Raw genomic sequence first — 26,261 nt, 5'->3', positions numbered from 1 at the left:
TAATAACTTTATGAAAATGGGTTGTTCTTGAAAAGTTTAAATTGATTGAAATTTTTAGACCGTTACAATAAGTACTTATTATAAGTTCTTAATAACGTTACTATAATTAAATAAAAGCTATACTAAAAAGAGCGTAGGCGTAGCTCACTTACAACGAGTTTTATAGAAAACCGGGATTCGCTTGGAGAAGCGTTCCCGAGCTGAAAATCTCTTCTTCTCGGAGCCGTCGAGCACTCCGGGGATTCCGCCTCGTGCTAGGGAGGTTCCCTAGGCTTTTCGGGGGGTTTCGGGGATAAAGAGAGAGAGAGAGAGAGAGAGAGAGAGAGAGAGAGAGAGAGAGCGTAAAGAGAAGAAAGAATGGGAAAGGTGTGAAGAAAATAAGGGTGGGAGAGGCTCTATTTATAGGGTGAAATATGGCTGAACTTGGTGCCACATGTCACCATCTGGTGGCAAGACTTGGGGAGAAAGTAATGGCCAAGATTGTGCCACATCACCCATTTTCGCACAACACTTCCGACTTCTAAAATCCGTAAATTTCACATACTATCTCTGTTTTTAACGTTCTTTATATCCACGCGTAGGTAAAAATAAGATCTACAACTTTCATTTTGACTTCGTCGGCTAATTCTCTACCGATCTGAAATTTAATAGTATGAGAAGATTATACTGTTAAATGTCCACGTAAAACTCATAACCTGTACATACGGACTCTCTTTTCATCTGTATTTTTACCATTGAGTTCCTATTAATTAGATCTTCAATTCTCATTTAGGTCGCGTAGGCCAAAAACCGCTCGAACTAAAATTCGAGTTTCGGGCTGTGTGCACTATTAAGCCAAATCTTAGAAAATTCATAACTTCTTCATACGAAGTCAGATTTGGGTGTTTTTTGTATGTTCTTGGTTTAACGTATACTAAAACTTTTTTTTTATATTTCTAAGGCTAAAAAGTCCTCCATCGTAAATTCACTATTTACGTCTCCCGGTGTCGTGCCGGTTTTGCCGTAAAACTTCGACGGACCATAACTTCTTCGTTATAACTCGGATTTCGGCGTTCTTTATATGTACGGAAACCTTGAGACATATTTTAGAACTTGGTTAAGATTATTTATTCTAAATAATCTTTTGTATAAAAGTCATTTTCGACCCCTATTATCTCTAAATTGACTAGCCTGGATCTACGAGTGTTACAATTATCTCCTCCTATGGATTATTACGTCCCAGAATCATCAACGAAACAGGGCTCACTTGATGACTCCATACGTTATCTCTTCATCCTAAGTAATAACAGTAACTTTGATGTTTCTTCGAACGAATATCTAACTCTAAGACTTCCTGATTACAGGCAGTGCTTGATCTTGAAATTGCTCCCTATCTCACGTTAGACTCCAAATTATGACCTTCAAGTCACAATCTCGATCCTTACTGGAGACTACTCCTTCTTCTTAACAAACTTAAGATAAGTTATTTTATTACTACAATGGACTGATGTGTCATATTCTAATGACTTATCATCGTATGTTCCCACGCTTAGACTCAGGTTTCTTAGAGTCGTCCAGAATAGACTATACATTTCTTCATGTTCTAATCACATCTTAAAAGGTAGCATTTCTAGCTACAAGCAACTATCGTGATACCTCTACCGATCGCTTTGATTATCTTTTATTTCAATCTTCCGGCTTAAGTCAGATGCTACATCAAACTTGGGTCTCTAAACCACGTAACATACTCGTCGTAGTCAGACTCAATTTGGTATGACCACTAGGGTCGAAATGACAATCATCTTCTTAGTCATTACCGAAATGACAGTAATGACATACTTGAATAAAACGGAATCAATTACTAGCTTCTTGGTAACCTTGTGACTTTCCCTGATCCAAGTGTGAGTCATGTGCTTCCGGTAGTATAGGCCTCTACTACCATTCACACCTACTCATACTCATCCCAAGTATTATCTTGCAGTTCTCCAAGTTATTATCACAAAAACAATTTTAACACATACAAATGTGTCCAAACAATCATAAAAATTTTCCTAGACTATACCAGGACTTCTTCCATGCGTATCTTCAATCATCAATTCTGCTTCAACTCGGTTGGTGATGGAAATGTCAGACGATGGGATAACTTCGTTGATTATACCAAAAATCTTTCTTTCTACAAATCGAAAGTGTACTTCTCTCGTACTAGACGCATTATTTGTTAGATGCATTCTAAAGGCAAGATATCACTCTTAAATTATCTTCCGATAGGTAACATTCACTATCGTAAGCCTTCTCATTTCCTCCATTTGCTCAGTCTGCTATGAGTCCTTATCATGACATTCTATACACCAAAGTAGGCGTTCGGTGTATTGAGAGGAGAATATAAATAGATGAAGATTTAGATGCGTATTCCTCCGTATTACTCCAAAAAGTTACATGTCAGTTCTAATATCGTAATTAAACGTTTAGAAACCTGAGCACATAAAATTTCCAGATCTGATCGGAAACAGACCATAGATCTGATCAAACGATAGCATAAAGCATCACAAATCATTTAGCACATAAAAGCATTTTAGGCATCTTCCCTAATTAAGCTAGTGCTTGTGTCTATTCAGGTGTACTTCCTAAAATATATTAGACACACTCCTCACGTTCATCGCTTAGAATTCCAAGCTTAAGTATAGAAATAAATCCTTATTCCTAGTTCGCTTAAACTAATGTTCTGATACCAACTGTGACATCCCCATTTTCACGGCCATAAAATATCGATTTTGTTTAGGCTTTATAAAAATCAGACTACCTCTTTTAATAAGAGTGTTGCGAAATTTGTTCCCAGTAAAACATGATAAATACGTTATCAAAGCATTTTCGAAGAAAAGTATTTTTATTCATTTTAAAACATTTGGGATGTCATGGTCAATATAGAAACATAAGCATAAACAGAACTTACATTCATTTATGCTTGTGATTTATATCTCCTTAATCTCTAGTGTAATGTGACTTCATATCAACACTTGTGATATAAATAAACTAAGGGGTCCAAGTTGGGAAACCTGGTGAGTACATAGGGTTTTCAACCCACAACAAATTACGGCCCCATTCGGCCTCAGCCAGTCCATCCCGATGATAACCTTCAATCCCCTCAAGGGAATTGGTACCATGTCGATAGGAAACCTCTTGCCGAACATGTTCAGAATACTCGTACAGAATACCCTCGCAGTGCTCATAGTACGATCATCAACAATCTCCACCTCCAAAGGGGACTCTAATGTCCCCGGAGCGTCACGAAACTTCTTGCTGAACACAAATGATACAAAAGATCGGGTAGCCCCCGAATTGAAAAGAACATGAGCCAACAATCCATTGACCAAAAAGGTCCCTATACAAGATCATTACAACATAAGCATGATAATAAAACAATAAAGATAGGGATAAGTCACATACCAGTCATGACGTTCGGCATTGCTTGGGCCTCATCTGTAGTCAGCTAAAATGCTCTGCTCTTCACTGCAAGAGTCTTCGCCTTGACCTGGAGGCCATCCGTAATCCTCAGTGTAGCGGGCGCATGCGCCGCCACTGCTCCTCCAGACAACCTCGGATAATCGGCCTTTTTATTACCGGTCCGGTTGCAGTGAAAAAAAATCAAGGCTGTCTTAGGGAAGTCCTTGCTCATATGGTCCACATGACCACACGCAAGACATCTTGATCCCACGGATCGACAAGGTCCACCGTGCGGCTTACCCAACTTGCACATCATCCCTGGCTCTTCTGGCCTCTACTGTGAACATCGGTGATCTTAGGCTTCTTAGCTTGACCCACTTACGTCTAAACCTGCTCCAGCTTCCACTTCGTGTGGAGCTCCAACTTGATTTCCAACTCACGGGCATTCTTAATCATGTCATTCAGGGGTTTACACCCTGAGAAACTCAAAAACTCCCAGATATCATCCCTTAACATAGCATGAACTCTCTTCTTCCTCATCTCTTTATTAGCAGCGTACCGCGGAACCAACAGTGCCCTCTCTCTAAACTTGGTGGTAATCTCCGCCACCGACTCCGTATTCTGGTGAAGGTCCTGGAACTCCCTCACCAACTGCTGTACCTCAATGGTTGGTGCAAAATCCCGATCAAATCTCAGGACAAACTCCTCCCAAGTCATCTCAGTCACACCCGCCAATCCTACCTCACGAGTAACCTCCTCCCACTAGTTCCGTGCTCAGTCCTTTAGCATACAAGACACAAATCCCACCTTTTCTGCATCGCGGAAAAACTTGAGCGTTACACATTATCCATGTTAGCGAGCCAGCGGCGACTAGCGATGGGGTCCTTAACCCCAAAGAAATTGGGCACACCACACGCCTTGAACTCCCAGAATGAGGGAGTTTGAGTCCTAATCTGACCCGCAGCAATCTCGACTCAAAAGGACCTGAGTTACTCTTCCATAATATCCATGATCCCGTCCTTGACGGTACCAAAAATCACCAAGGTAGCATCAAGGATGCCGTGAGTAACCTCATCCACGATAAGCTTACGCAGCCTCTCGTTCATCGGCTCTGCACCAGAGCCCGAACCTGATCCCGAACTTGAACCTCCTCGCGTAACCATCCTCATCCTCAACTGAAAATACAATATAGAAAAAAATTGATAAGGAAGTTCGAAGGGACTCCTCCCACACCAAAATCCTTAGAGCTTCCAGGTCTGTTCCTGTCTCAGGTACAAGTCATGTACTTCTAGTAGTACGGGCCCAATACTACCTTCCACACCTACCTATACCATCCTCAAGGCCATACCTGATACCTCAAATTCACCTAAAAACAAAAAAATGAAGCATGTCCTACAATATACAACACAAACGCATATCCTAGACTCTTCTAGAATTTCTAAATCCTCACAACACCAAAACCTCAGCCAACACCACAGATTGCCATATGATTGCAAGTAATACATAGATAGAATCACACAGACTGTCAAATAAATCTCATACCCTAAGACCACAACCAAACCAGAAATATGAAATAAGGCTAAATCCATCATTCTAGGGCTATGCAATACTAAGCATATACAACTATGAAGGCATACACTTAGCACTCTCCTTTTTACTAAAGAAAACCATTTTAAAAAACAACTTAACATTTGTTTCTTTTGAAAAGGTTTACCATTTCTTCAGTTTAAGTTCTGACACACCAAAGAGTGTGCCCGAATCCCTCAAACCAAGGCTCTGATACCTACTTGTAATAGCCCAAAAGTTACAATAAATTTTTTCATTTTTAAATTAGGAGTTTCATTCAAAATGTTTTAAATGAAACCCATTACATCAAGTCAGAGCAAAAGATCAGAGTATACATAATAATAAATGCGGAAAATGTTGGAGAGTGAATGTTACGTTATCAATCCAGGTCCTTCCCCTTAGTACTAGAAGTACCTGAAACACCCAAATAAACTGTAAGCAAAAGCTTAGTAAGTTTCCCAAATAACACATACCAAGCATACAAGTGGGCCCAGGCCTGGGGTTCGTACCAACCCAACACAAATACGAGCTCCCGCCCTAGGGCTTGTCTATGGGGTTTATTCCAGCCCAACAATTCACAGTGGGCCCCTCCCTGGGGTATATTTCAACTTGACATATCATATTGTCCCCCGCCCTAGGGTTTATTTCAACCCAATCATAACATACAACACACAACAGTTAATGTATTGTATAACAAATAATGGACCGGCCTTGGTGCCATTGACCCATAATACCGAGAAGAGACTTATATCGGTCTGATGAAAGTAAAATCTGCTCAGCTACCAATCCAAAAATCTTACATTGTAAAGATATACAATTACCTTTACTAGGATTATGACACAAACCTGGATAAGGGCCCAAAATCCTAAGTCCAAACTCCTCCACTATGGTCCAAAAGTCTTTCTTCCTAAATAGGCCAACATCCAAGGTCCAAAACAATAATGGGCCACAAGGCCCAATAGGCCTAATCTTGACCCTCATGGCCTAAAAATAATTTCCAAGGCATAATCACCCTAATCGATCCATGCCCAAGGCTAAGTAGGGCCCAAATAGCTCAAAAGCCCACCGAAAGCCTAACACCCACTAGAGGCGTACCTCCAGTGTACAACCTCAGTACGCTTAGTGTACAAGGTTTAGTGGTGGTACGTGCAGCGTACAACACAGTACACCCATCATATAAGCAGCTTATGCACCAACAACCATTAAGTGCTTAATACAAGGAAACTCAATGTCCAAAACCATATCTGAGTCGATTAAGAGGTTCTAGGGCATAAAGTTGGCAACTTTATGCCCTTGCATGCCACATGGGAACCCAACTGTAACAAACCCCTATAGCACGTATCACAATATTGTCCGCTTTTGCTCCCGGAACGAAAACTTCCAAGTGGGTCACCCATCCTTGAATTGCTCTCGCCTGGGCATGCTTAAGTGCAGAGTTCTTATGGGATCTACTGCCCTCACGACTTTAAAACGCATTGTGACAGGGAAGGTATCCACATCCCTTATAAGGAAATGTTTCGTTCTCCTTCCCAGCCGATGTGGGATATGGTGCAGCTAACCTGCCCGCCTTCACCCACATTATAGGTTTCGACATCCTCTTCGAACACATTGACCCGTGACTAAGCTCTAATACCATTTTAACAATCCCTATGGCACGTATCACAATATTTTCCACTTTAGGCCCCCGACACGAAAACTCCCCAGGGGATCACCCATCCCAGAATTGCTCTCGCCCGGGCACGCTTAACTGCATAGTTCTTATGGGATATGTGTGACATCCCCAAATTCATGGTCATTTTAAAGAAATTATTTATGCTTATTTAAAAATCAGATTATCCCTTTTGAAAAGTAGTATTGCGGAATTTGTTCCCAAAAAACATGATAATAGTATTAGCAAAGCATTTCCCAAGAAATGTATTTTATTTATATTAAAACTTTGGGATGTTATCATCAATAGAAAAACATAAACATAAATAGGCCTTACATTTATTTACACTAGTGAATTACATCTCCTTTAATCTTTTAGTGTAATGCAACTTCGTATCCACACCTGTGATACAAATAAACCGAGTAGGCCAGGTTGGGAAACCTGGTGATTACATAGGAATTTCAATCCCACAATGTTATATCATATATATATATATATATATATATATATATATATATATATATATATATATATATTAGAACTCACAATATATACAATTTCACCTTATATAAGCAGTTTTACCCCACCCCGTCGATCCTCACGACGACACGATCTATACTCTCTAATCTGAAATTAACTTCTTTACCTAATCCATACTCCCGGATCGGGTATGTCTAATCCATGCTCCCAGATTAATAACTATGCCCATTCCATACTCTCGGACTAGGGATAATTGACTATGTCTAATCCATGCTCCCGGATTAATGACAAATAACTACATCCTCTTCGTACTTTTGGACTAAAGACAAATGACTAAATCTAATCCATGCTCTCGGATTAATGACAAATTTTAAAGTTCTACCCTCCATGTATATCTCACTTGTACTCATAAGGGGATACTACCCAATATTCCCCTTAATTAATTTAGGTTTACTCTGTATCCTAAATCATCAAATATTATCAGATATGCTCTTAACACGTATTTTAGGAAATATCAAATATTTCAAAAGCAAACTGTGACATCCCCATTTTTCACGGCTAGAAAAGACCGATTTTGTTTATGCTTTATAAAAATCAGAGTACTTCTTTTAATAAAAATATTGCGGAATTTGTTCCCAGTAAAACATGATACATACGTTATCAAAGCATTTCTGAAGAAATGTATTTTTATTCATTTTAAAACATTTGGGATGTCATCGTTAATACAGAAACATAAGCATAAACAGAACTTACATTCATTATCACTAGTGACCTATATCTCCTTAATCTCTCAGTGTAATGTGACTTCATATTACCACCTGTGATATAAATGAACTGAGTGGGTCAGGTTGGGAAACCTGGTGAGTACATAGGGTTTTTAACCCACAATAATATAATTATTATGTTTAATTGTCAAACAGTTAACCCAATCACCCATCCCCATTATATTCTTTACTCTTAAGGGTCTACCCTAAGAATCAGCTACTCCTTGTTAATTCATTCCTAAGGATCATCCTAAGGAATCAACACGGAATCCATCGTTGCCAGGGTTTACTCAACGAGCTCTAAATCTATAGCTGCCAGGGTTTGCTCAACAGGCACTAATTCCATAGCTGCCAGGGCTATTTCGTTTATCGACAGTATCCACTCGCAATACGTATCAATGGGTTTTTAGAGTACACCGGTGAGCACATCGTTCACAACACCTATAGGTTGCGAGCCTGCTAGTGTTCCACTGGACTGTCTAGAATAGTCCGTGGTTGTCATCCATACTCTGCTGAATGACGGGGCCATCATTTGGGAAAAAGGCTTCTCACATCGTCCACCTCTCACCCTCACCTCACGGTTTATTTCACCTCTCAAGGTATCATCCAACTCATACTCCATCTATTACATCTACCCATGTTTTACCCCAAGATTATCGTAGATATAAAATACATATACAGTTTAAATAATTTAAAACATGTATAAAATCGTTCATCCAACATAGATAGCAATTATACAGATAATATTCACACATAGCACGTAGTTTATATAAAATACTTCATATCTATGTGTAAGATGAAAGTAACTATGCACTCACCTGGTAAGATGGTGAGTCGGCACTCGGACAACACTTCGTTACTCTTAAAATAATTATCCCTTGACGAAACCTAGTATCATTACCACTATAGTTTAGTCTAACGTTAACCGTGACTAATTAATAGTCTAGCTATTATTACTATTATATAAGCGTTAAACAATACTTATATAACCCATAATAATAGCCCAAATACTCCTTATAAGGTCCTAATAACATTACTATATTGAAACATAAGCTAGACTAAAGATAGGTTAGGCGTATCTCACTTACATCGGGTTTTCTCAAAAACCGGGCTTCGTTGTAGCAGTGTTCCCGAGCCGAAAGGCTCTTTTCTCGGGACTCCGGGAGCCTCGGGGTTTCCTTCGGGTGCTAGGGGGTTTTACCTAGACTTTAGGGGGGTTAAGGAGCTTAGAGAGAGAGTATAGAGAGGGAAAGAAGAGGGGTGAGGAAATGAGGGAAACCGACACCTCTATTTATAGGGGTTCTGATTGATGGACTTGCCGAGTTGGGGCATGTGGCAGCCTTCTGGTGGTGCCACGTGTCCGATTCTGGTGGTGCCACGTCACCCTTATCACGTATCAGCCTTCAAACTTAGAAAAATCATAACTCTCGCATACGAGCTCCATTTTTGATGTTCGTTTTTTCAACACGTAGGTAAAATCAAGATCTACAACTTTCATTTAGACTTTGTCGGCTAATTCTCGACCGATCTCAAATTTAACATTATGAGGAGTTTAGACTGCTAAATGACCGCGAAGAATTCGTAACTCCTTCATACGGACTCCGTTTTCGTCTATCTTTTTACCGTTGAGTTCCTATTAATGAGATATTCAACTCTCATTTAGTTCGTGTAAGCCAAAAACCACTCGAACTAAAATTCGAGTTTCGGGTCGTGCACTACTAAGCCGAATCTTAGAAAAAACAGAACTTCCTCATACGAAGTTAGATTTGGGCGTTCTTTTTATGGATGTTCTCAGTTTAACGTATACTACAACTTTGGTTTAGATAAATAAGGCTAAAAAGTCCTCTATCTTAAGTTCACTATTCGCGTCTCCCGGTGTTGTGCCGATTTTGCTATAAAACTTCGACGGGCCATATCTTCTTCGTTATAACTCGGATTTCGGCGTTCTTTATGTGTACATAACCCTTGAGATATATTCTAAAACTTGGTTAAGATTTTTTATTCTAAATAATCTTTTGTCAAAAAGTCATTTCCGACCCCTATTATCTCTAAATTGACTAGCCCGGATCTACGGGCGTTACAATTATCTCCGCCTTAGGATGATTACGTCCTGGAATCATCAACGAAACAAGGCTCGTATAATGACTCCATACGTTATACCTTCATCCTAGGTAATAGTTATAACTTCTATATTCCTTCGGATCTATCTCTTAGACTCATTGACTGCAAGCAATACTCGATCTTACACCTGCTCTTTATCTTAGGTTAGACTCCAAATTATGACCTTCAAGTCACAATCTCGATCCTTACTGGATACAAGCTTAAGATAAGTTCTTTTATTACTACAATGGATTAATGTGTCATATTCTAATGACCTATCATCGTATGTTGCAATGCTTGGACTCAGGTCTTTTAGAGTTAAATTCCAGAACAGGATATAGATTCCTTCATGTTCTAATCTCATATTAAAGGGTAGCATTTCTAGCAACCGTTGCTATACTTCTACTAATTGTTGTGATTTAATTCTTTCGGCTTAAGTCGGTGCTACATCTAACTTGGTTCTCTGAACCACGTAACATACTTATTGTAGTCGGACTCAATTCGATATGACCACTAGGGTCGGAATAACAATCATCTTCTTAGTCTTTACCGAAACAATGGTAACGACATATTTGAATAAAACAGTATCAATTATTAGCTTCTCGGTAACCTTGTGACTTTCCCTGATCCAAGCGTGAGTCCTGTGCTTCCGATAGTATATGCATCTACTACCTTTCACACCTACTTATACTCGTCCTAAGTATTTTCTTGCAGTAACCAAGTCACCATACAAGAAAATTACATAACAGTTTAACACACCAGATAACAAAACTGAGGTTTTGTATTATTCCTTGAAACTATTACATAGGTGTTCAAGTTCATCCTAGACTATGCCTCTAATAGGCTACACCACGTGGTACTATCTACATGACTACTTCATAACTTCATCTTCGGTCATCCGTCCTTACTCTTGATTCCTTGCATTGCCAGCTGCTTTGTCAAGGATGCTCCTTAGCTTTGGAGGTGCATTCGCTCCTGCTGCTTCATTTTTCTTCAGGCAGTCCCTAGATAAATGTCCTTCTTTGTTACATCCATAGCACACCTTACTTTTAAACTTGCAATTGCTGGTGTAATGCCCTATCCTTCCACATTTGTATCAAGTGACCATCTCATCGTATCCCTCATAGTGCTTTAGCAGTACATTTGGCGTTGTTGCTCTTATCGGACAATCTTGCTTTAGCAGTACTATGATTATAGTAGGGTAAGCATATCTCACTTACCGGGGGTTTAGCTAGGAACCGGGATGTATGAAGTGCTAGGGATAGGGAGGGATAGGTTTAGAATATTAAGAGAGAAAGAAGAGTGAAGGTGTGTGTAGGCTGCAAGGCTTCGCCTGGTGCTGTCACGTGGAGCTAGACGTAGATAAAACAACCAATTTAAAAAAAAAACATAACTTTGGCGTACGACCTCCGTTTTTGACGTTCCTTAAATCCAAGTGCAGTTATTGATAGGATCTACAACTTTCCTTTTGATCCTATTAACTAATTGTTGACCAATTTTTAATTTTAACAGTCTGAGAAGATTACACAGTTATCGACTACGTAAAATTCATAACTTCTACATACGGACTCCGTTTTCGACTGTATTTTTATCGTTTAACTACTATTAATTGGATCTTCAATTCTCATTTATATCATTTTGGCTAAAAATTGGATGATCTATAATTCGAATTTCGGGTTGTGCACTGCTATGCTAAATCTTAAAAAAAATAATAACTTCCTCATACGAAGTCAGATTTTGACTTTCTTTTTATGCACGCTCTTGGTTTAACATATACTACGACTTTATTTTAGATCGATAAGGCTAAAAAGTAATTTATCATAAACTCACTTTTTACGATTCCCGGTGTCATGTCGGTTTTGCCAAAAAACTTCGACGAGACATAACATCTTCGTTATAACTTAGGCTTCAGCGTTTTTTGTATGTATGAAACCCTTGTGACATATACTATAATATTCCATCAAAAAGTCATTTTTGACGCTTATTGTTTCTAAATTGACTAGCCCGAATTTCCGGGCGTTACAATTATCTACCCCTTAGGATGATTACGTCCTGAAATCATCAACGAAACAGGGCTTTTATAATGATTCCATATGTTATCTCTTCATCCTAGGTAATAACCATAGCTTCTATGTTCATTTGAATGAGTATCTAACTCTTGGACTCATTGACTGCTAGCGGTGTTCAATCTTGCACCCGCTCTTTATCCTATGTTGGACTTTCAATTGTAACATTCGAGTTTCAAATCAATTCTTATTAGAGACTTCTTCTTCTTCTTAATAGACTTAGGATATGTTCTTTCCTTTAATTATTGTAACGGATCGATGGGCCATGTTCTAATGACCTCTCATTGTATGATGCAATGCTTAGACTCAAGTCTATTTGAGTCAGATTCAAAAATGGATGATAATGTGATATCGTCACGTTCTACCATGTATCATTTATAGCTACAAGTTTCTTACAACGATTGTGATACTTCTATTGATCGCTTCGATTTTCTTTCACTTTAATCTCCTAGCTTAAGCTAGATGCTACATCAATTTTGGTTATCTGAGCCACATAACATACTCGTCTTAGTCGAACTCGATTTGATATGACCATTAGGGTCGGAATAACAATCATCTTCTTAGTCATTACCGAAATGATGGTGATGACATACTTGAACATAACCGAATCAATTACTAGCTTCTTGGTAACCTTGTGACTTTCCCTGATCCAAGTGTGAGTCATGTGCTTTCGGTAGTATAGGCCTCTACTACCTTTCACACCTACTCAAACTCGTCCCAAGTATTGTCTCACAGTTTTCCAAGTCACCATACAAGAATTTCACATAGTCATTTATCACAACGGATAACATAACCAAGCTTTATATTATTTCTTGAAATGATTACATAGAGGTTCAAGTTCAACCTATACTCTGCCTCTAATAGGCTACACCACCTGATACTATCTATATGGCTACTTTATAGATGGATCTTCAGATATATAGATCCTTACTCTTGACAATTGTCATCTGACTCATTAAGGATCATCTGGAATGCTCTTACCTTTGCTTTGGTGGTAGATTTGGCTTTGTCGCTCCTTCCTTATTTCGGCAATATTGTGTGAAGTGTCCTTCTTCACCACACATAAATCGAGCTTCTCTCTTGGCCGTGTATTCGCCAGCATAGTGACCAATTTTCCCGCAGTTGAAGCAAGTCACCTCTTTAAAGCATCTCCCAATGTGTTTCCTTCTACACTTTTTACACCACCTTTCTTCATTTATATCCCCATAGCTCTTGTTATTGGGGTTAGACTTCGGGAACCTATTTTTCTTGTCGGATCTTGAAGACCCCTCAAACTTCCTCTTCTCACCAACTTCAGCTCTCTCCAAACCTTGTTCCCTTATTTGGGTCTCAACATTCTTGGCTGCTCTAACGGCTGTCTTCAAAGTAGTTGTCATTTTGACCGTTGGGCCAAAGTCCATTGGCAATCCATTAGCAAACCTATTTATTTTGGAGAGTTCATTCAGGACCAAACAGGAGAATAGCTTCACCCTGACGGTGAATGCGCTGGCATACTTACCAACAGTGATCTCCCCTTTCTTCAGGTTCTGAAACTCATTGTTTAGGTCTATCAGATCTATCTATGATCAGTATTGCATTTTCATCTACTCCATGAATGTTTCCCAATACATCCGCATGGCTTCTCCCCGTGGCATTGTATCTTCTAATAACTTCCACCAACTTAAAACTTCGGTCTTTAGTTGTGTGATGACAAAGACGGTCTTTTGCTTATCGCTGGAGTTGCAATACTCAAATACAATCTCCATTTCATAGATCCATTCCGTGATCTCTATAGGCTTTGGGCTTCCCAAAAGACTTGGTGGTTTGGCATGCAAGAAATTCTTATACATTCGTCCATCCCTGTCAATCCTTTTATCCGGGTCATTCCTCCTGACCACTCGGGGTCCAACTTGACTCACAATACGACTGTAGTTTCCCTCCTCTGACAGTTCTTCATTCAGTTTGGGCTGCACAACAAGCATAGTAGGTTCATCCCTATTACATAGCAATATTTTTCTCATCTCCTCCTTTTGATTGACCATCATAGCCTAAATCATTGCCTGGACTCCTGCCATCGTGATTGGCTCGGGTGCAACTGCTACCTCTGGTGCTGCTTATTTATAGAACGCTGATTAGCATTAGCGTTTCTGAATCCGCTTTGCATTCCCACCATGTCGATCTATACACCAAATCAGACGTTCGGTGTGCAGTGAAGAAAGTTAAGATAGGGGAATCAGACGTATAAATCTATTTTTTACTCCAAAAAGTTGCATGTCAGTTCTAATACCATAATTAAACGTTTAGAAATCTGAAAACATTATGTTCCCAGATCCAGTCGACAACAGACCATAGATCCGATCAAATTATGGCATCATAAAGTGTCACAAATCATTTAATACATAAAGCAATTTAGGCATCTTCCCTAAATGAGCTAGTGCTCGTGTCTATTCACGTGTACTTTCTAAAATATATTAGACACACTCCTCACGATCATCGTTTAGCATTCTAAGTTTAAGTCTAGAAATAAATCCTTATTCCTAGTTCGCTTAAACTAATGCTATGACACCAACCGTGACATCCCCAAATTCATGGTCATTTTAAAAAAATTATTTATGCTTATTTAAAAATCAGAGTATCCCTTTTGAAAAGTAGTATTGTAGAATTTGTTCCTAGAAAACATGATAATAGTATTATCAAAGCATTTTCGAAGAAATGTATTTTATTTATATTGAAACTTTGGGATGCCATCGTTAATATAGAAACATAAGCATAAACAGACCTTACATTTATTTACACTAGTGATTTACATCTCGTTTAATCTCTCAGTGTAATGTAACTTCGTATCGACACCTGTGATACAAATAAACTAAGTGGGTTAGGTTGGGAAACCTGGTGAGTACATAGGGATTTCAATCCCACAATGATATATATATATATATATATATATATATATATATATATACATATAATCAGACTCACAATATATACAATTTCACCTTATATAAGCAATTTTACCACACCCTGTCAATCCTCACAACGACACGATCTAAACTCTCGGATCTGAAACTAATCTCTTTACCTAATCCAGACTCCTGGATCGAGTATCTTTAATCCATGCTCTCGGATTAATAATTATGCCCATTCCATACTCTCGGACTAGGGACAATTGACTATGTCTATGCCATGCTCCCGGATTAATGACAAATAACTATGCCCTCTTCGTACTCTCATACTAAGGACAAATGACTAAGTCTACTCCATGCTCTCATATTAATGAGAAGCTTTAAAGTTCTACTGTCACACTCCGCTAAAGCGGAAATACAGGGCATGGCAGTACAAATGATTTCATAGCAAAAGATAAAGACAACACCAACCGTAGTATTAAAAAGCATTAGAAATTTACAATGAGTTTGAACAAATTTTAAAAGAAATTACAATGTAATTGTAATACAACACATGCGAATGCTCCTAAAAGTGATGTGTCCCTAAGTGCCATCTTATAGATGAGTTCCTGAAAAAGCATGTAAAATGGGCGGTCAACTACCAAAATAGTTGGTGAGTTCACAGATTAAAAATAATATTGGATTCATGAATCGAAATCAAATTTTTGATAAAATTTTCCATAAATAAAAATATATTACAAAAGTGAGTAAATAAGTATGCCTAAACAGAGTTCGTTGTCATGATGAGAGATAAAGTATGTTGCCCAAATGAGATGCAACGTTCATATTCTCATGGGAAATAAAGTTCGTTACTAAAACGAGTAAACAAGTTTCATTGCTATGATGAGCAATCAAGTTTGTTGCCACACTGAGCAAACAAGTTCGTTGCTAAGACAAGTAAATAAGTTTCTAGTAATAAAAGTTCGATCTTATAACGAGAAACAAAGTTTATTGCAATAATAAGTAACAAGTTTTGTTTGTATATGAGCAAAAAATAAGTTTACAACCAAGCCTATGATTGATGCCCTATCAAGATATATGCTTATTGTTGCATAGATTAATATGGTATCACGCACTCAAGCAATCAGGCGAGTTAGGAGTTGGCAATTCCTAATAGCGCTATCCATAATGACCATTGGATGAAAGGGATAGTGGTTGGAGTAAAGTGTAAGGGAAAGGACTTAAGACGATAAGGCCTCATGTTTCAAGTTGCATAGACATACATAGAAAAATATAGCAATCAAAATTGATACAAATCAATTTAAGCACAATGAACAATAAATAGTTTTTTGGACATGATTTTCCACCCGAAAACATAAAAATCGAAAATAGGGAGAGTCGTGAATACTCACAATGCCTTGAGATAATGCAAATAGTGCCTTGAACTACGCTCCACTTGTACCACTGTTGGTTCCTACAACGATGCTACACATTAATGAGTCTTTAATCGAAATCTAACACTAGCATATTTAACTTCTACAATAGAACTACACCAATATTGTGTCAAAATTTTGATATTGATAAGTTATAAACATTTTTCTATGAAATTTAGATTTCTATGAATCAATTTGTTGTATAAAAAAATTCAAGTGGAAATCCTCATTATTGAAATGTTAAAATTTAACATTTTAGGTGGTGTTTCAATGATTAATTATTCAAAAACAAAATTAATTTAGTTCCAAAATTTCCAAACTTTGCATTTTAATTCTAAATTAAGTCAAAGATCCCAATATAAATTTTCTTGAATTTTCGATTTGTCTAACTATTTTTTACCATTTTAATTTCTTGAATAATCATAAAATCATGAAAAATACTAAACAATTAATAAAGATTAACAAACTTCTAATTTTGGTTCTAACATTATTAAAGGGTTTCCATATAAGTTTTTATGGATTTTAGATATGTATAACCATTTTTTCAATATTTAATTCTCTAGATATATATAAATTCATGAAAAACATCGGTCAGTAAAGAAAATTCCCCAAAGTTTGTGCACCACTGATATGAAACATATATAATATGGAAAAATAATAAAATGTATTTTCAAATAATTTAACACAACTTTTCTGATTTTTGTGTATTTATTCTATCAACATGGAGATAAATAGAAATAGTTTTAAAAATTCCCCAAACTTTTTGTTCTATTGTTATTACATATATGAAAGTTGGGAAAAATATAAAAGTCGTTTTCCAAATAGTTTAACTATTTTTCTTTGTTTTATTCATTTAAATAAACATTAATTTGTGAAAATTTATTAAACAATAGGTAAAATTCACTAAAATTTTTATTTATGATTTATATGTAATATAAGATATTTTGATAAAGCTTCTTAATTTTTGGATAAGTGTAGCTATTTTTCATAAATTTAATCCCTTAAACATTCATTAAATCGGAAAAAAATAATAAATTGCCTTGGAAAAATCTAGAAAATTTTCATGGAGTATTTATGATGTCTAGAAGATGCAAAAATCATCAAATGTGGCTTTGGACATTCATAACAGTGTTTTGCTATTTATTTCTCTTCTATAAAAATAAATTAGAAATCAAAGGAAAATAGCCTTAGAAATGCATACAACTTCATGAAAACTCTTTACTCGGTGTACAAGTGATATCCCAAATTTACCAGAATTTATTAACTAACAAAAGTATTTTATATGAATTATTGCTCTATTTTCTTGCAAAAACGTGTTATTTTCTAAAAATTTCTAGATCATCTTATTTTGTTGTTTGGAATCTGGGAAAAATAAGATTTGACCAGAAAAGAAGTTTTAGATATTTATTTATGAATAAATCGTTTATGAGCATTCTTAACAAGGTACGTTGATAATCAAGTCTTTAAGCTTGATATTCATCACATGCATTATGATTTGAAGACCATGAATGAACTTATTTTGTTGAAAATGATGTTTCTAATGAAAAAATTGAATGCATGTGGTTTTGGATCTTTAAAACTTGTACGATGATAATTAAATGAGCAATGAGAAATAACCATTCTCACCATGCAAAAAAATAGGTTTTGATCATTGGATTTCACCTTCTAACAACATGAATGTTGTTTTTGGGTGAAATCCTTCCACCATGATCATCAAATTCGACATGCATGAACATGAATGTGAATAATCTCATAGAAAAGTGTTTATGGAGAAGAAAAATGCAAGAAAACTTGATATTTTTGAAAAAAAAAAGTGAACAAAATGTAAGGAAATTGATTTTACCTAGAAAATCAACTTCAAATGATGAATATTCTTGAGTAAAATAAGGGATATTTAAGTCGAAACGCAAGGCTCGGTCCACCTAGGCATAAAAGATAGTGCATGGGACATCGGTAGAATTAGAAAAAAAAATGCAAGTGAAGGTGATGTACTTTGGTTATTTATTGTATGAAAATAACTAAATTATAATTGTTATATAATTTAATTATCATGTATCATAATAATAAAAATATTAAATTACAATAATATCCCTATATTTTAATAAAAATTATATATTAAGTCCAAACTTCCAAAAAGTAGACAACATGTCGTGTTTATGGATAAAGGTTGAAAACTAAGTTTTTTTTTCCTTTGTGAAAATCTCACTATTTTTAATCAAAAAAGTTATGTGGTTACTCTGTTATCTTTAAAATATGACATGTGTATGAAAAAAACAATTCGATACGACCACTTACATAACAATCGATGCTCGACATTTATTGGTAATTAATAGTTACACAAATATTTTGAGTTATTTATGGTATGTAGAAGATAATTACAAAATACAACTCTTAATAATATGACATGTTTGCAAAAGAAACTATTTTAAGTCCCCCCAAAAACTAATCAATGTTTTTGTAATGTAGCACTTTCCCTTTTTTAACTTAATCTTTCGGCTTTTCCATTTGACCCATGAATTTAAAAAAAAAATAGGGAATACATTATGTCTTATTGTAAAATGTTGAGGTTTGCTCGAGTATAACCTTTGTGAAGTATGTGTTTACGAATATTTACAAGGGTCATGACAAACAATTTATCAATATTGATCCGGATGGACAACATGTTACTATTATTGAGAGAAAACGGTTTCAGAATTCATGATTGGTCTCGCCTGCTGAGGCAATATGGTGGATTTTTAGCTTCCCATTTTCTCATATACACCCATTTTTGATAGCTTTGTAGGTGCATCTCCCAAATAAAAAGATGGTTTAGTGATTTGTAACAACCCAAAAATTTACCAAAAAACAAATTAACTTTTCAAAACCAATCTGGGTAAATAAAATTATTCAAACATCAACATAGTTCACAAATTGTTTTCAAAATGATTTCATATCAGAGTTCCCAGAAATCCCAAATCATAAAATGTGAGGATGTGTACGTCACGCCTTCGCCTTTCCATGGTCAACTGAACTTCTTGAAACAAAATCAATATATGTAAGCTCAAAAGCTTAGTGAGTTACCCCCAAAATACCAACATATACCTGTTGGATTAGTGTCTAAGTCCATAACTATTTTGGTATGTACTTGACCCGATGGTGCATGGTCCTCTTGGGTTGCCTTCACCAAAGCAACTTGATAGGATGAATTATGGAGAGAAAGGATTAAATATGATTTATTAATATATTATGAGAATAATATATTAAAGGATAAATCATATTGTTTAAATTAATATTAGTGAAGAATTAATTGGTAATTAGTTTTGTGACTAAAAGAGATTAATTAAACTTAAGGGACTGGAATTGTAATTATAAGATAATTGTAATTTGGGCTATGGATTGCCTTATATTAAGGAGTGGACGAATTCTATGGGAAAGCCCATGAGGAAATCGTCCAAGGCCTTAAGAAAAGGAATCTATGGGTTGCTTAGGGCTTAAGCATCCAATTTAGGGTTTCCTTGTTAGATAACCCTAATAGCCTCCTATATATATAGATCCCTTATGACCCAAAAACGTGGCTAAGCATCCTTTTAGGGTTTCACACGTTTTAGGGTAGCCTCCATCCTCTCTCCTCTTCATCCTTTTGCTCTTGGTGTTTGTGAACCATTAGAGGAGTGACATTTGTGACTCTAAGCTTTCTAAAGTCAATACAAGGAGGAATTGGATTGTTATTGCTACATAACAATCAAGGTAATGTCTTAAACCCATTCTTATGTTAATATGATTACTTGTATGCTAGAATTAGGGTTTATAGTCTTGGATAACTTGCATGTACAATAGAGAAACCTAGATCCAAGCATTAGGGTTTGTATGAACACATAGGATGTTCTTATGACCAAAACCCATCAGTGGTATCAAAGCCTTGATTGGTTTCTGTTGTATTGATGCTTTGTTTGTTTGTTCAAGCTTAAAAATCGAAATTTTGGGATTCTGGGGGCTGAACTCGCCATGTCTATAGATGAACTCGCCGAGTCCATCCTGACTCGACGAGTCAGTTGGTCAGAAAGAGGGAAAAACGGGATTTCTTGTTGTTTTTGCTTGAGGATACTTGCCTTATCATATTAGATCAATATAAATCCGTTTTTTTTATATATTTGAGTATATTCATGATCTAATTGAAGATATTTATCAATTAATAAAATATTTGTTTCCTTATGTGATAATTGATTAATTATTTTGATTAAATTGGTAAATTGTTTTGCAAGAAATCATTAAATAAATCAAATACGGATAATTATGTGATTAAATGTTAATTTAGATTATTTTTTATTTGATCCTTGTGTTATGAAAAGTTTCATATTTTCCCCTTTAGGTTTTATAGTTTAAATTTGAACCCAAAAGTTTTGTTGTTTTGAAATTTAAATAGTTGAAACCCTAATGTTTTGAAAAAGGTTTCAAAACTTGCCCTCAAGTTTTGGAATTTAAATTTTGATTAATAGTTTAATTTTGATGTATATTTAAATTCTATACCCTAATGTTTTGAAATGTTTCAAAGCTTGCCCTCAAGTTTTGGAATTTAAAAGTTGATTAAAAGTTTAATTAGAAATGTTAAATTCTAAGACCCTAGTATTGTTTTGAAAAAGTTCAAATCACACCCTTATGTTTTTATTAATTAATTAAGGTGTATAATTAAAAGAGGTTTAATAAATCCATAAAAGTTTTGGTTTATATTTAATTGAATTAAAAGTATAATCGTTAAATTTGACCACTTAGTATTTTCAAAGTGTAAAATACACCCTATACTATATATAACATTAAAAGTCTAACATTATATATATGTATGAGTAAAGTCAGTCTTACCGTTAGTCGGCCTCATTCACGAAGCTGGTCTATAAGGGGTGTCTAAGGAAATTGCCTATAAAATGGCAATTGAATGGGTATCCACTCTTACCCACCGCACTCTTGACTAGTGGAGGGCCGTTAGCCGAACGGGTAGGATAGGACGAAACCTTCCATTATAAGTATAATAAAATACAAAAGTAACTAAATGTTTTACAAATTCCCAATCTTAGTTACTTAGGCAAGGTGAATTGATGCAATTCCATGAAATTACACTTTGTGCCCTTACGAAGACGTTAGTGGAGCATGTGTGGTTTACCGGCACACTAAATGGTTCTAAGCAAAGGTAGCAAAGGGTGACTCAATGTTTGTCATAGTTCGGTGGAGCGTGTGTGGTTTACCGGCACATCGAATAGGTGACTGTAACATATGAGGGCACCCTGTAAGTTTGCGTGGTTATTCACACCCGCTTTGTGATCCTCGGCATCCCAATCACAAACAAGAGGGGCATATCGAGATTTAAACATGCCATTGAAATGTTCAATGAATCTCAAAGGATCTAGGAGTTTTCATAGGTTTAAAATTTAAACTTCTTTTTCGTTTTCATGGTGGAAATTAGTGAATCGTCATTCACTTACCTTCAAATATTCTGCAATTTGGGTTACGGCATCCCTCTCCCGAGTTGTAGAATATTGTGTTGGGTCCTAGCCTTAGTATTTCATTTGGGTGATTTACTAAGGGCTCAATCTATCAACTAACTTGAATTTGTTTCTCCCGTTTTGTAGATGTCTAAGTTCGACAACTATGGTCTTCCCAAATCCCGTGGAACAAGCATTCCACATGAAGATGGTATTCCACGATTTGATCGAGGAACAAGAAATCATGCTTCACTTCCTCCACTTCCTCCAATTGTTCTCCCTAACGCACAAGATCGAAGAATTGAAAGGTTCAATATCACTAAGGCCCTATTGGAAATGAAATATGAAGATGGTAAATCCGTGTGTGCCCACATTCTAGGAATGAAATCACACATCGATAGGTTGATTATGTTGGGTGTATCATTTCCTGATGAGTTGGCTGTGAACTGGGTTCTGCAGTCACTCCCTGAATCATATAATGAGTTCAAAAGAAAGTATTATATGATGGATCATGACGATAACCTCATTGACCTAACTTACATGCTCATTGTTGCCGAATCAAAAATGATTTGGCGAAGCAATGGAGCGTATTTGTTGGGAAACTCAACCGATCATACTTCCGAGGACGTTCTAGGAGAACCGACCTGCGTTTGCTGCCAAAAGAAAGGGCATTGGATACAAGTCTGTCCAAAGAGCTTGAAGAGTCCAGAAGATAGGAGAGTCAAAGAGTATGGTTGCGCTTCAGGTAAAATCCACTATCTAACTCCGTTAAGTTCCTATTCATTGATTCTTAATACATGATGTGATAAGATTGCATTTGAATGTTTTGCAGGATCGGTGAAAAGAAAGGAAGCTTGGTGAAAGAGCAAGATGAATCTAATCACAAGGAATGGATCTTGATCGCATGGACTTGAAGATTAGATTTTGAGCTTAGATAGTTATGATAGAGTTGTTAGAAAATTTTCTTTTGAAATACATAGTTTTCAATGGATTTTGCATTGTAAGGACAAATGTTTTCCGCTGCTTTTATAAATAAAATAAATTTTCGTTTGACTTATTTATTTATTTGTTTATTTCCTTGCAATGAAATCGTTATGAAAATTGGTGTTTGCATATTTCTACAACAAATGAATATGATTCTTATTTATGGTGTTTATGGAAAAGTCGAGAATTTACCAAATACAGAGAGTTTCTCATCACCCAAGTTTCAATTGGACAGAAATTTAGAATCACGCAACTTGGTTGCATGATGAATGAGAAATTTCATATTTGGAAATTAGACTAATTCATTGACAAAGTGTCAAGTGAAGGACTAGGGGATCGAGTACACACAGTTGCGTGTTGATCAAGTCCACCATAAGAGTAACAAAGATATTCGTCATGATTTACTAAAGGTTTAGTAAATATGATTATACTTATAAGATTAAGTGTAATTCTGAATTGATTGAAAAAGGTTTAAATCAATGGCAAAACGAATAAGAAGAATCAAGTAGGCAGAAAGATAAAAGTTTCTCCATTCTAAGAAGAAGGGAGAGTACCTTTTATGCTTTATGATAGGTCTTAATGATTAAGAACCATATCTCAATTGATTCTCTAAGTGAGTCTTAGTACAATTGTATGTCTAATAAAAGGAATCAAGAATTGAAGAAATGGTTAAATCAAAAAGTCAATCATACTTCGTTCCAATAACAAGTCTTGAAGTTAAGATTGTGGCAATAAGTGACAAGTATTAAGAAGGTTTTTTCAACATTCATCAAATGTGGAAAGTTGTGATGTCTTGGATAAGACAAAGACCAACTAGGACCATTTTATGAAGTGTTATGTTTTGATAAAAACTACACTAACTCTTGAATATTTGGTTGTCAAGAAATGTTTATTGACAAGAGAATCTTATATGTCAAGGAGTCAGTGGGAGTCTTAATGGTCTTGAAAGGTTTCAAGAACAAATCAAATAAACCTTATCGATCATCACTAGCACACGAGTTGAGGTTTACAACCTATCGTGTTGACACTATTTTGTTTTCTATGCCATTCCAATTGAGTTAATTGTGCATAAGAGTCCTATGAGTTCTCGTTTAAATGCATAAAAGGCAAGGACCTTGATCAATGGAAAGTACTTTGATATGCAAAGGTGAACTGCTTAACTACTTGGAAGACATGGTGGGCAGCTATGCTACCATAAGGCAAGAAATCAAGATTAAGAAAGATTGGTCCATATGAGTTTGAATTTGTCGTAAACTTTGGTTTTAACAAATTCACATGGATAGGAACACATACACCTTTTAATTCTAAGTGTCGTAAGATTTCCTCCTTCATGAAAATGATTGTGAGGAAATGCTTTCACTAAGAAAGATTTTAAAAAGATAGTGATTGTAAAATTGCATTCTCAAATTCGATTATGGTTACGGTATCCCTTTCCATGATTTGAGTTGTGAGGTTTGGCAATTAGTCTTAATTGTTTAGACACACATATGAACTATCTAAGGCAAAGGTGTATAAGTTCAAGAAGCTTTGATAAAAGATTATCAAAGCACTAAGTATTAGAAACATGGACTTAAGAAATTCAATAGGTGTTGTTTTTCTGAAAGTTAAGTTGTTTATGAATACATGTCGAAGCTAGTGGGAGCATAAGTGTTATGTTTTTTAATAATCATCATGATAGTGGGAGCATATATGTTATGATTGTATGATTATTAAGGAAAGTATTGCAAGATTGACAATATTAATTATAAAAAACAAGAGGCATTCTTTGCAAAGTTGTAAGGATGGAATAGTTGTTTTGCTATAATTAAGGGAGAGAATATTCTGCTTCATTTCAAATCTAAAGGCTTAGGTTGTGGAATGTTAATAAATTTAGTCAAAAGTACATAGTGTGTTCTTAAAATTTCGATTATGATTACGGCATTCCTCTTCACAATTCGAATTTTGAGAACATAGCAACTAAAAATATTATGGCAGAAGATTGATAAAGTATCAAATATTTATGTAAGACATTTTGCATCGTGTCCCATACGCTTCGGGTACAGGATCGATTGCAAATGCTATAATATTTGACCATTCTAAAATTTTCCAAATGTTTAGTGCATTTAGAGGGAAAAAGGACTAGAATCAGTTTTTGACCAAAATAATTAAACAAATATCAAAGGACAATCCAAAGTTCGCCGAGGATTGATCGCTTGTGAGTAGTTGGAAGTATAGTATTGGAAAATATGGAAATGTTTCCATATTGGATGGACCATATTGACATTATTATGAATAGATAAGATTCTATTAAGAATGAGTTGTCATATGGAAAATATGGAAACGTGTCCATATTGGGAATTGAATATTGAAAATCTATGTCTAGATTAGAAACTTTTATGCAAAAGGATGTTCAAAGGAATGTACTTTGAGTGAGAGACATCACATCTATGGAATTGTCTTGTAACAATCTCTGATAGAGGACTTTGTAATTTCATTGGCAATAGTCTTTGTGACTTTGGTGCAGTGATATTACAAAAGGATCGTTACATAAAATGTTAGAATCTAGCATATTCTATAAGTGGCAAGAATTGATATTCTTACATTTATAAAATGGATTAGGAGTTGTGAAATGAAAATGATTGAAATGTGTTCAATTTGATCTATTTCACAAAGTAAGAACCATAGGTAAACATTGTGTGCATGCTAAGAGCATGGGACAAGTGTAATAATTCAAGTAAGAAGTTGATTACCCGAAACGACAAATAATGAGTAATCGATATGGTGATAAATAATAGGTGTTTTATTTATGCTCAAAGGGTTGAGGCCATATGGGATTAGTATTATTCTTGTGTTTCACTTTGCATGTTTTGACTTCCTGAATAATTTAATAGATTAAGAATAGTCATATTATTCGAACGGGCCACAGTCGTTCATATGTTGGAAGTAGGTATGAATGAAGACTGTCGTGAATTGGTGTGTGGATTGTCTAAAATAGTATTAGACATAAGCAAATGTTTGCTGCAACGTTCATGAGTGCTTATGAATATGAATTTGAGCATTGGATCAAACCCACGCTCACTTGGATCACTCCATGGATTGGATTGTATCACGAGTGATTGGCGAGACGATAACATCTTATGTTCTTGAAACCGAGATGTGTGAGTTGTATCTTGCTAATCGGTTGCACATTGATAATATGAAAACGCACTAGTAACTTGGTGTCATAAAACATATTGTTGTGTGTGATTCGGTGAGTGAGTGCAAGCGAGCATTGAATCAAAGTTTATCCATTCCTTTTATCCCAAGTAGGATAAAAGCGATATCTTTGGGCCCCTCGATGATTTAGTGATGACAAACGTAAATGCTCGGCCGGGCTAGGGCTAATTTGATTTTTTCAATTAGTCAGTCTTCATAAATCGGAAGTCGAGAAATAGTACAAAGAGAATGATTTGAAATCATATATCATACGATATCTAGAATCGAGGAATATATGATCCCTTATCTAAA

The sequence above is a fragment of the Lactuca sativa genome, chromosome 7 (genome assembly GCF_002870075.4).
Source record: "Lactuca sativa cultivar Salinas chromosome 7, Lsat_Salinas_v11, whole genome shotgun sequence".
Lineage (NCBI taxonomy): Eukaryota > Viridiplantae > Streptophyta > Magnoliopsida > Asterales > Asteraceae > Lactuca > Lactuca sativa.
This window is presented reverse-complemented; position numbering follows the sequence as displayed.